At 41.1% G+C, this 10581-nt stretch overlaps 1 pseudogene; it reads left to right on the forward strand.

Moving 5' to 3' along the window:
* Positions 1–10181: 10181 nt before the first annotated feature.
* LOC120593123 (uncharacterized) lies at positions 10182–10276 on the forward strand (annotated as a pseudogene).
* Positions 10277–10581: the final 305 nt, after the last annotated feature.

A 10581-nucleotide genomic window follows, 5' to 3' on the forward strand; every position in this document is an offset into this window, starting at 1 on the left:
AAACCCCGGTTCTGTTTTTCTGCACTAGGTTACTCTGATAGGAATAGTGCTGCAATCCTGAAGTGTGATTAGTAAACTTATTTTATGCTCATAGAAGAGCTGTAAGGAAGCCAAAAGGCACAGATTCCCCAGGGCAGTATTTGGAAATTTTGCAAATTTCAAGCTATTTTCCTGATGAACTGTAGTAACCCAACCAAGTCAAACTCCAAGTACATCTTGTTCTCATAAAGTTTGTTTTGATACCAGAAGAATTTCATCTTTGTGTTTTTCTCATGATCTTACCCCTACGAACTTGTTCAGCACTCAGTCTAGCAGACTCTTGATGAATGTAAAGATCTGTCTCTCCAGCACAAGATAACTGGCTGAGAAAAGTCTTTTTTTATGAAAAGACTCGAGAGGTCAGATCAGAATCAGCCTTGGGATTTCAGTGAGAGCCCTGAGCCAACCTAGAGAGGGTAGAAAGAAGTAACTGGCTGATTTTGGACAGGTTTTTAGGGGGCGAGGGGGAGATCATGCTCTCATTTAGGGCAAATCAAACCTGGAACTCAGTCACATACAGTGTTTCCATAATTCTCCTCTTGAAAGAGGGCTGGTCCTTTCCCTTCCTCATGCCTCTCAGGCAGTGAGGGTCCCTTTTCTGACACTTCCCCTGTCTCTATCCTTCACATCTCTTCCTACAGCTGCCTTTGATGTTCATTTCACCCACTTTTGCCTGGATACAAATAATGGAAGAGGGCAGTGAGCTTGTCCCCACACCACCCTTCACCCCTCAGGAGAGCCCTGGGCCTTGCTTGGCTTGTCTGAATCACCAGACTTGGAGATAAAATAAGGAAAAAGCCTGAAAGAAGAAAAGTAGAGAAAGACCAGGGCTGTGACTTGGGGACAAAAGTGAGCTTGCCTCTTTTTGACTCAACTCTATCAAGAATCAGGGCAGGAGGAAACTTATACAATATAACTTAGCTGTCCAAAGTCTAGGACAATCTTAACCTTTCATATCCACTTTACTGAGGCCACGTCTACTGCTTTGTTTAGAGAGATTTGGGTGAAGGAACTTTGATCTTCTTTATTGTCAGTAGATTTCAATTAGTCATAAAAATAGAGATGAGTTACAAAGCATGGTCCTAAGATATGCTCTGGTTTTAATTTCAAGCCAAATATTCAGTTCAATTTTCATTTTTTTACTTTATACTGCTTATTAGATCTATGACACAGTGATAATAGCATTTTTCATATCCCTGACACCATTTCTTCACATCTTTTCTTTAACTTTCAGCCATACAATTCTGCAGGTACCATACATAATAAATGGAAAGTTATCTCCTTTTGTTTTATTAATTTATTATATTTTTGTGGACAATTAAAATATATAGTTTTTTAGTTGATATAAGGTATAATGATCAAAGAAAGTCTAATTCAAGTTGAAAACTAACATATGGCAAATGGTTCTATGTCTAAAAGAGATTCTAGTACCAAATACAAGTAAATATTGTTGATATACCACAGGCATCTCACTTGCCAATGATATTGTAGCTTAGAAGTAGCATCTATACTTCAAGTGGCTCATGCTGAGATGTAAGATGTTGCTGGCAGTATTTATTTTAAAAACACACAAACAATAGTTCTCTTATCTTTTGCTCCAGTCACCTTAATTATAGTACATAAAAGTACTTTCATAACTGTTTTGTATGTGGGATGATAGATGTAATTTATGTTCAATGAAAAAAAGATGTGGAAAACACAGGAAAGCACAAAGAAGAAAAGCACAAAGGAGCCAGTAATCCTACCAGTCAGCGAGGACCAATTTGGTATTTCTGATATATAGAGATGGAGTCATAGAGGTAGACAGGCATATATCTTTTAAAAAGAAAACGAGATCTTATGTAGGGGTAGGAAGACAAAAAGGTGACAGAGATGCAGCAAGTGCATCAGAGTTCATGCAAACCTTCTGACAGAGAAGTGGAAAATCTGAGCTAGCTAAACCTTGAGCTCTACCAGGACTAAGTTCTACGAGTCTGACCCACTAAACTACCTCAGGGTGCAGCGTGGTTATGCTTCAGCGGTTCTGGTTCTGGGGTGTCCAGGTTTCACAGCAGGTCAGTGCCCCTCAAGGATTCACTCTGCTTTGTAGCTCCCCACATGAACTTTGGGGAAGGTCATTAATAAAATGCTTCTAACTTTTCTTCTCTCCTTTTTTCCCCTCCGACCAGGATTCTCGGCTCTTAATAGCTGATCTTCTTTGTAATTCGCTTATTATTTGTGATACTTGCTCTGCTGTCGCTACAACAGTTTTATATTTTGCTCCCCTGAGATACATTGTAAGAGAAGAAAATATGTTTTTTCTTTTGTTCTATTTTATGCCCCAATGCTAAATGTATAATATGAAAATGGCCCCTCATGCATTTCTCACACCCGATACCAAAGAAAAGTTTCATTCAGTGTGTCTTCTGATGACTGCACACAGGTCTATTCAATATTATTTTCGAAAGATCTTAATAAAAACCTACATGAGCCAGGCATCATTCTATATGTTGGGGATACAACACTGAATGAAATAGACAAAAATTCTATTCCTCATGGAGCTCTCATTCTTGTGATACCAGATGGACAAGTGCCTCTTGCTACCATGGCAGTTCGTTCATTTGTTCGTTCCTTCCTTCCTTCATTCATTCATTTAACAAATTGTGAGTGCCTACTATAATGGCTTTGTAATGTGTCAACTGGCATGGCTGAAACATATTTTCCAGGACTTTTTTTCCTGTCTGTTTTTGGTTAGGGTGGACCACCAGAGGGGTTCTCGTGTGATATTCGGAGGGTGGAAGTGAAGCCACAGCCATCGTGTAGCCTGCATACATTGCCTTTATCTGCTGGCTCACTTCATTGGTATGAAGCAATGACCAGGCTCGCAACTGCCCCCAGCCCCTCCCCTGGATCCTCCCTCAACTTCCCTGACTCCTGAGCTAGCTATGGGTGTGTACCGCCACGATGACGGGCACCTTCCTTTGACTTGTCAGCCTTGTTATCTGCTCCACTAACCAAAGACCCAATTCTGACATATCTGGCATTGCTTACACTCTTGCTGTGTCCTACCTTTCACGTTTAATTGGTTAAACTCATGATATATCACTTATTATGAACATTCTACTTTATTAAATTTTTCATTCAACAAATATTTTAATGAGATTCTCCTGTGTGGCAGATGCTCTGCTAGATGCTTGGAGTATAGTGGAGAGCAGAACAGACATGGTCAGCCCTCATGGAGCTTATAGTCCAATGGAGGAGGACAGACCAAATTATCAAGTAAACAAATAAAACCGACTTAAAAATGAATGGGGCTGTGTAAATAGAGAAAAGTGGGCCAAGGTGGACAGAAAGCTAGAACCTGAGATAGACAGGAAGGTCTTTGTGTCCAAATGCATTTTTAAATATTAGAAAATTAAAGGATATGGATCCATTAAGAAAGCAGTTTTTATTAGAAGTATTCATTCATTTGGAAAATACTTCATAGGGTTAAATTTGTTGAGAAGAAATATGAGTAGAGATGAAAAACTGCCGGTCTGAGAGACTCACGTTCAGGAGGAAAGAGACAATCATACAAGGTTCATTGGGAGAATAGGAAATGTTGAGTCTTATCTTTTTCTTCCCTTTTGTTTTAATGTTGAATGGGGGAATACATTGAAATCAAGCCTTACGTTCTAACAGATGATTTATTAGGAATTATTTATTGAAAGTGAGTCCAGGCCATACCATCAAATACCTCTCAATTAAGACAGGAGTCAGGTGAAAGAAAAGGATATAGGGTGGACTCTGAAAGAACATGCTCGAGATGAATAACTGGTGTGTGTGTGTGTGTGCGTGCGTGCGTGCATGAGTGCACGTGAGCATGTGCACACACACATTCTTTTTCTCACACAGAAAGCCTGCTAGACTTGCCCCCTGAGAAAATGAGTAAGGTGATGGCTCTGCATTTTCTCTGATGATGCCCTGGAACCCAGGATGAGTCCACTCAGACAGGCTGTGAGCACCAGGTTTTATTACCTGAGTTGGAACTGTTGCCCAGGTAGAGTCAGTTCCTGGCCAGGGATTCCTGGTGACCCTGGAATAATTAACATCTGTTAGCAGAGTGTAAGGGCCATGGCCTTATTCCTTTTGTGTCTCCTCATAGTGCCAAGCGAAGTGCTGTGCACCCAGCAGGAGAATCAGTGCTTATAGATGACTTTATACAAAAGCTTTCCACTTGTGGAAAGTCAGCTCTTACATGTTGGGCCCCGAAGTGTGCACTCAGGACACAGAGGCCCCAGCAGGGAATTAGCAGGTCTTCTAATTTTTCTCACGACTGCTCCAGGTGTAGTTACTGGCTTTGGGTCCAGAGGAGCTATGCTCCTCATGTTGGGAATTCTATAGATTAGGGGAAGAACTCACACCAAAAAATAGGAAACAAGCCAATGGGATGAGGAACAAATTATAGCCCCTTTCTTTTTAAAGACACTGCTTTCAAAACAAGGATGAATACTGTGCTTTAGAAATTCCAAGTTCTCCTTATGGTTTGCTCTCCAGGCAGTTTCAGTATCCCACTGCCATTCATTGGCTTCTTTAGGTTTGCTTTAAGCTCCTTTAGCTAAGTGCCAGCATGCTGACAGGTTATAAAGAAAACACAGGAAATCTAGGTAAAATTTTTATTTGATATTTAATGACTTACCTTAGAATCTGACATTGTCTCATCGGTCAGAATGTTCAGAGTTTCTGGTGTTCATCTACCCCCAGGAAGACCAAGTACCAAACATTTCCCAGACTTCTGTTACAAAGGTTTTTGTGAACATGGACCCATGCAAGAAGCTCCACTGTCACCTTTAAAAACAATAGTGTTCCTTAGCTTTTACAGTCTGGCCCTGATTAGCAAAGACATAAATATCATGACCTTGTCACAATTCACTCACCTTGGCTATTGGCCTTTACATAACATAAAGCAAATTACCTGTCATGGATAGGGTGAGAAAAAGAAATCATTAAAATTCAAGCAAAAGGAGGAATATGTATGCATATGTAAAGGTTTAACCCAAGGTCACCGGTCTGAAGCTCTCAGCCAGAAATATGTCACAATATTTGCTCCCATGAAGCATTACTGGGTAGAAGACAGAGTAAGCAGCATCAGTAGAGTCTACCAAAGTGTAGCCTTCCCACAGTTCCAACAGGGAAGTGACAGCCTGAGAGACCCTTCCTCCAGCACTAGGATATGCCCATGACCTGGCTTCCATCTAGGACTCAGAGGCTAAAGCCTGGGACAGCCTTGATTCACCATTCTGCACTGTAGCAGATGCTCAAGGCAGTTTAGCTCAAAACTCCATGTTTATTGCATAAAGCACTTTTAAACTCCTTTGTTATCAAAGCCTTTGCCTAGAGCCTTGGAGGAGATTACAAAGGAATCCTCTCTGTGCTTTCTTCCTTCAGTTTATTTCTTAGGAAATTACCTCCAGACCTGCCAAAGTCTCAAAGAGCTGAAGGATTTCATTGGTGCTTTCACACAGGGAACATTTGGATATCCCTCATGATTGTTTCCACTCCTATTTCCTGTGGAGAAAAAAGAAGATCTAGGAAAGAGGAACTGCCTGCTTCTGGTCTCTTGACTGCCCTGATTAAAGAAAGACTCTAAGTGGTAGTTCCAGAAACGAGGCTGGGACAATGAGCAGACACATAATTTATTGCTTACACCTTTGTGCTTCACAGTGAGTGGCTCTACTGTCAGGGGAGGGATGCACTTCTTTTGTCCAAGTGTTTTGCCTTCAACCTTGTTTTGTCATCACGATGCCCCTTCTTTCCTGCCTTCCTTCCATCTATCCATTCATATATCTATTCACTACCCATCCATCCATCCATCCATCCATCCATCCATCCATCCATCCATCCATCCATCCATCCATCTATCCATTCAACCACCCTTGCACCCATTCATCCAAAACTGATGTTTTACTATGTGCCAAGCTCTGTGCTAGAAACTGACTCTAAAGATAAACAAGAACAATTCTTGCCCCTAGTCTTGTGGGGAAGGCAGACAAATGTGTAAATAGCTCTTGATATGTGCATAGGTTGAAGTGTGCATGAGACCAAGGTACTGATGGTATTCAAAGAAGAAGCATCACTTCCAGCTGTCACCTCCTGTGGTAGACTTTCTCTTAAAGTGGCCCCTATCATCCCAACTCCGGGTGTTCATGACCTTGTGTGATCCCCTCTTGTTGAGTGGGTGGGACCTGTGACTTGCTTCTAATCCATAGAATATGGCAAAAGTGACAAGATGTGGGTGATTATGGGCATGTGCTTACATTATGCTACACAAAGTTGTAGTGCCTATCTTTCTGGTGGCTCTGTCTCCCTTCCTGGCAAGTGACCTCATTGGGGATCCTCACATGGCAGGAAACTGCAGATGGGCTTTAGATGCTGAGGGCAACCTCTAGCCAACATCTAGTAAGAAATGGAAGCCCTGCATCACATAGCCACAGGAGCTGAACTCTGCCAACAATCTGAGGGGCTTGGAAGTGGCCCCTTCCCTGGTAGAGCCTCAGCTGAGACCCAGCCCCAGCTGACGCCTTGATTGAAGTCATGCGAGACCCTCGAGAGAGGATCCAACTAAGCTGTGCCTTGACTCCTTACTCACAGAAACTGTCAGATAATACATGTGTGTTGTTTTAAACCCCTAAGTTTATTGTAATTTGCTACGTAACACTAAACAACTATTATACCTCCTCAGGAGCAGCTGTCAGAAAGTTCTGGAAAAGAGCGGACAGCTGAGGAAATACCTCTAACTTCCATGTTCATTCATTCATTCATTCATTCAGCGAGTATTTATTGAGCATTTCCTATGCATGAGACACTGTTCTAGGCACTGTTCTTGATATATTGCTAAACAAAAGAAAAGCCCTGCTCTTATGAAACTTACATTCTAGTCAAGAAATACAAACATTAAATTAATAAGTTAGTTATATCATGTTATCGGATGATGAGTACTATAGGAAAAAATAGATAAAAGGGCTGAAAAGGCCAGTGAGGTGAATTGAAATTTTTCAAGGTAGGCCTCACTGAAAAGCTGACACATTAGTAAAACTTGTTTTGACACGAGGAAATATTACAGCAGAAACTCTAGGCATCTTCCATATGTATGACTTCGAGCACAGGTTCAAGGTCTAATCCTGCTCTGGGGAGTTGTGAGGGGGTCATAATTGCCATTTTCAACCTCATTTCCCACCTCTACCTCTCCACTGCCCAAGTCTACTGTGCATCCTCACCTCCTAGCCCTCTACCATTTCCCAAACCTCACTCCTCATTCTGTTCACCTGACAAAATGCTTCTCCGCCCCATTCACCTCAATAGTCACTCCACCCTGAGGTCTTCCCTGCACCCTCCACCCTGCAGAATGTCAGCCCATCCTCTGTATTTCCTCCAGCTTTGTTTATGATTTTATTGTGACCTTTCCACTTTCCATGTGTGTTACAGCTGGTTGTCTTTGTCTCTTGGAGAGATTGTGGACTCATTGAGCACAGGGACCTTGACTTGTTATTGCTGAATTTCCAGACTCTGACATACTACAGGAGGTATGTGTTTAAAAAAAAAAAAATTAGTTGGATGTCAGTCCTCTGTGGTTTTCTCTTTTTTTTCTGCCTCTCTCTCTTTCCATTTACCCCTTGCTCTGACACCCTTGTCTTTCTTTGCACATCTCTTTCTGCATCTCTAAGTTTCTTTTTCTGTTTCTCAGTCTGTCTCTGTTTCTCTCTCATACACATGTAGACACGTGCACATAGACACTTAAACAATAATATGCAGAAATTTCTTTTGAGCATCTTGTCTTATGGCAATAGGAGGACAGGTGGGAAAGAAATGAGAGTGGAATGGGATAAGATTGGGGTTAAAGAGGAACCTTTACTTTAAGAGAAAACCTAACTATATACCTGGTTTAAACATTAGGTTAAAATAACCACATTATTACCCCCATATCCACCTATGGAGGAAAGTCATTCCTCTTACCTTCATGTAACACAGAGTTTCTCAACGGTGGTCCTATTGATATTTTGGATTAGATAATTCTATTGTGGGAGAATGTCCTGTGTACTGTAGGATTTTTAGCAGCATCTCTGGCCTCTAACTACCAGTAGCAGCCTCCAATTGTGACAATAAAAAACGTCTCTAGATATTGCCAAATGTCCTTGAGAACAAAATGCTCCCTTTCACCACTGAGAACATTTTTCTCACAGGATCTGAAGGCATTCATCTGCAATTTTTCAGGCAGCCTTTCAAGCATATAATTTCTACAGGGTGCAACAGAGAATACAGTGCCTGGATTCACAACAGAACAGCAACCTCAGCCTGTTCTCAGTCTTCCCGAAGTCTGGGTCTGACCTTTTTAGATCAAACGTTGACCTTGTGAGGCCTCTGGTGGCTTACAGGGTACATTTGTGCTGCCCCTTCTGTGAAGATCATCTCTAAGTCAAGACACACAACTTGGATTTCAGTTCCCATTCACCAACACAACTAGGCCATTATATACAGTGCACAAACTGCACAACAGTGTACTGTGGCCCTAGACACAACCTCCCCTTTTGCTACTAAACAGTGGGATTGCTACCAGTGAAGTTGTTCTTCTCAAACAGCCCTATTCTTCCCTAACATCACCATAACCAAGGGGATGCGTGCCAGTGGGGGTGAGATGTGGAGAGGCACTTTTTTTTTTTGCTGCTTAAAGCATCGGACTGTCCTTGCTGAATGTAGTTCATTTAGTAGCAAAATTTGGTTAGACTAGAAGGAAAAGGAGACTATATTGTTGTGAAAATCTAGGTAAACTCAGAAAACATCAGGATGGAAATGACAGATGACTAGAGAAATTGATGACCCACAATGACAAACCAGTTTCTGGGACTTTGTACGACAGGAGTCTCAGGGACTTGCAAAAGTAAATTTGACTATGTATGTGACCTTAGAAGAATTCACCCCTTGAAGATTTATGTAGTTTGATCCTGATCCTGCCTAATTTTGTAGTCAGCCTGCAGTGGTGTAAGCACTGGCATTTTAGTACGATGCCTAAAATGTTGTTTAGAAATGTTAAAGTACTTAAAGGAAGTTTACGTCAATTTTTATTTGGTTTGTTACCAAGAGAGTATTTGGATCGAGTATTATTTGTTTTCCAAATTCTACTTTCGAGCCAACTTCTTCCACAGGCCTGACCTTCCTTGCAGAATTGCACACACATTCAAGACACAGCCTTGAACTCTGAAACAGGTAATTTATGCTGCCACATATGTTTTTCCCAAGGAGGTAAAAGATAGAATAATGACTTTTAAATGTCATTAGCAAACAGCTTGAGAAAGAAATGTTTTCTTAAGTACAGAGCTTCAAATATGGTGATTAAAAAGTCTTGCTATTTAATTACTTTTGGCAATTAAAAATTTAAAAAAAAAAATACAACACTATTGTAGGAAAAGTCTTGCTGATGGAAGCTTCAGTCTGGAATTCAGGCATCTGCATGTCCACAATCCCACTCACCACGCAAGCCAAGGACTGGAGGAAAGATTTACTTTGCCTCTGATTACATCTGATTGTCATCAGCGATGACAGTAAACAAGGCAGAAAGGCCAAATGATACTTGTGGGAAGCCCTAAAAAGGGCCTGGGAAACATTTTCAGTTGAAGATACACAAGAGAAAAAAATCAGCTGAGAGTCACGTAGATCAAAGGCAAACCTACTTAAATCAGTCATCAGAGCAGTAGAAATTAAAATAACAAAGAGACAGCACTTTATACCTATTAGATTGGCAGTTGTTAGCAAGTTGAATAAAGCCAAGTGTAGTGGGGCAGTGGAAAACTCCTGAACTGCTGGTGGAAGGGGCAGTGGTGCAGCCACCCTGAAAAGAATAAGAATTTAGTCAAATCATGTATATTCTATGACCCAGCAATTCCTCTCCTGGTTTATCTCAAGGAAAAACTCATACAGGCTCATAAGGGGTCACGTAAGAGGATATTTACTGCAGTGTTATTTGTGGAATTGGAGGCGATCTGAGTTCATCGCTGGAGTAACGGAATAAGTCATGCTGTATGCACACAATGAAGTACTATGCAGCACTTAGACGCAAAAGAGTAGTTGCATGCATAATGACATAAATAGATGTTAAAAATAAAGTGCTGCATTTAAAAAGCATGAAATCAGTGCTCGCTTTGGCAGCACATATACTAAAATTGGCATGAAGATTAGCATGGCCCCTGTGGAAGGATGACATACAAGAGACAAACAAAAACTCATAGACACAGAGAACAGTTTAGTGGTTACCAAAGGGAAAGGCGGGATGGGGAGAAATAGGGACGGGTAAAGGGGATCAAATATATGGTGACGAAAAGAGATGTGACTTTTGGTGGTGAACACACAACACAATATACGGATGACATATTATTAAATCATACACTTGAAATCCATATAATCTTATTAACCAATGTCACCCCAATAAATTTAATAAAAAAATATCAAACCACACATGAGAGAAGGCATTATTATTTAGTCATGCCAAACTCCTCACGGTTAAGTGTTCTGATCGGAGATAACCCAGGGGTA

This window comes from Pteropus medius, unplaced genomic scaffold (genome assembly GCF_902729225.1).
Source record: "Pteropus medius unplaced genomic scaffold, Ma_sr-lr_union100, whole genome shotgun sequence".
Lineage (NCBI taxonomy): Eukaryota > Metazoa > Chordata > Mammalia > Chiroptera > Pteropodidae > Pteropus > Pteropus medius.